Genomic DNA, 2,702 nt, shown 5'->3' with positions numbered 1-2,702 from the left:
GTTTCTCACAATGAGAATAATATTGGGCCTGCTTTACTAAGGATCAAACTGTGTGCCTTCCACTTAATCATCTCCACAAACCTGCAAGGAAGGAAATATCCTGTTTAGTAGAGGATGAAACAGAAATTCAGAGGGTTTATGTGAGCGTCGAAGATCCGACAGCCAGGTTTCACACCTAGGACTCTAGGCTCTCAAAAGGCCATCCTTTGCCCTACATGCCATGATGGATGGCATGATGGTTCCTGATGCAGTTAAGGCAATAAAATGTGCACGTGAATAACATAATCTAACCGGACAAGGAAGCCGTCTTGTAAATAACAGTGCCAAGTATTGCATAGGTTTGCAGGTGATGAATGAATCTGTGCCCATGTGCAACCTCTCCAGAAACTTCTTTTCAAATACTAACCTCCTGATTGTGCAATTGGACGCTCTGTCCACGCATCCACCCTGCCTTAGCTAGAATGATCTAGACCAGTGATGGCGAACCTTTTGAGCTCGGCATGTCAGCATTTTGAAAAACCCTAACTTAACTCTGGTGCCGTGTCACATATAGAAATTTTTTGATATCTGCAACCATAGGAAAACAAAGACATATTTTTGATATTTATTTTATATATTTAAATGCCATTTAATAAAGAAAAATCAACCAAAAAAATGAGTTCGCGTGTCACAGGTTCGCCATCACTGATCTAGAGCTTACTTGTCTTGGTTTTGGGTCAAAATATGTTTTGAAGGTTTAGGCCCTAAAGGTGGTTCTCAACCTTCCTAATGCCGAGACCCTTTAATACAGTTCCTCATGTTGTGGTGACCCCCAACCATAAAATTATTTTCGTTGCTACTTCATAACTGTAATTTTGCTACTGTTATGAATCATCATGTAACTATCTGATGTGCTATATGTGTTTTCCGATGGTCGCGACCCACAGCTTGAGAACCGCTGGAGGGTTTTCACAGAAAAGAAAATCGCTGTTACTTTTGTTTTTAACCCTCACCTGAGAACATGTTTAGGGAAAGAGAGAAACATCGATGTGAGAGACATCAATCGGTTGCCTTCTGTATGTGCTCCAACTAGAGATCAAAACCCAAACCCAGGTATGTGCCCTGACTGGGAATCAAACCAGCCACCTTTCAGTGCACAGGATGACATTCAACCAATTGAGCCACTCTAGCTGGACTACTGTTACTTTTATTTCAGCCTCACTTTTCTGCTTTTGAAACCTTAGGACATTTAATCTATCAATTTCAGGGGGTTTGGGGCCATTTCAGTGCCTGGAGGAACCTGGTGTTTCCCCGAGAAAGAGAGGCATGCTCAAGCAGCATTTATCGGCCAAAACCTCGGGCTCCAACCAGAAATCGAGTTTCTACTCGTTTCTGATGGTTTGTGCTCTTCCTAATTACCATTTCATCATGGGCTTAAAATAACAGACATAAGGAAAAGTGCATACTTTGTCTACGTGGAAAATGAAGTTCGGTGTCCTTCCCGTCTGAGTCTTTCTCGCCCCTCTCTTCCTGAATCCCCTTCTCCTTTCTCGAGGCTTTAGGGCCTCCAGACCCCATCTCCTCCTCCTCCGTCCTATTCATACCTGCTCACAGGACATGTCTAGATCTCAGTACAGACGTAAGAGATGGCATCTCCTCTGGGCGGTCAGTGTGCTCTGAAACTGATCTATCACTAGGAGCCCAAAGGCATTTTATCTGCTGGGAAATGTCATAAAGGCATTTTCCAGGCACGGGCTCCTGTTCAGGGCTCCGAAGTCACCTCAGGGCAGCTTGTCTACAGGAATGACTACTTTGATTTGCAGAGAGGGAGGGGCAGTATGTGGGAGCCGGTGGCTTGGTCTGGGAAGCTGAGACTGGGCAGGTGGGTTACAGGAGAATGAGTTGGCTTCAGAAATGTGTTACTTACCTTATATATTTGCCTGCTGTGAAAAGTGAGAATTTGTGTTTTTTTCCTGGATGGAAGTTAGGTTTTTCCACTGAAAATGTAAATATCGTGTTAATGATTCTCAAAGAGATCAGAGGAAGGTCTTAGATTTTGAAGTCCCTATTTGCTTTAGGGTAACTGGTAACAGATGGATGTTATGTATTCTCTTTTACATTTCAGTTTGATGACTTTCCCTCAACATTCAGCTATTTATGAAACGACCCAAAGCTGGAAACCTCACCTTGAAATATCACACTCATTATAATTAAAATGTGACAAGAAGGGGGTAGCATTTGTTTAGGGCTTCCAGGTTACGTAGGAGGCAGCATCTCCCTTTAGGCTACCAATTCCCTTCTTTTGACTTCTTTAAAAAACTACCCAGTTCTGCCTTCAGAAATAAGAACACTTATTATACCCCGTTTTTCAGTGAAAACTCCCCCACTTTTCACTTTTATGAAGTTAAACAGCAAGGCCTTGAGGAAAAATGACACATCTATAGGACATAAGGTATTATACAGGCACAAGGTATCAGGAGAAAAAGGTCGAGAGAAGTCTGAAGCTTAGGTGTAGTGTCCCATGGTGGCTCACTGCGGGCAGCCAATCTGCCCAGGAGGGGACAGGCATCAAAGAAAGGAGAGGAATAAGCCCCCCATGCTACACGGACTTAGCTCCACAAACCACCTCGCTCCCTCCCCCGCCCACTCTGAAATCTTCTCATCTCTTTCCACTCCCCATGGGTACTTAAGTATCCGATCTTAAAAAAAAAAGCCATACAAAA

The sequence above is a fragment of the Myotis daubentonii genome, chromosome 18 (genome assembly GCF_963259705.1).
Source record: "Myotis daubentonii chromosome 18, mMyoDau2.1, whole genome shotgun sequence".
NCBI lineage: Eukaryota > Metazoa > Chordata > Mammalia > Chiroptera > Vespertilionidae > Myotis > Myotis daubentonii.
Note: the sequence above shows the minus strand (reverse complement) of the source record.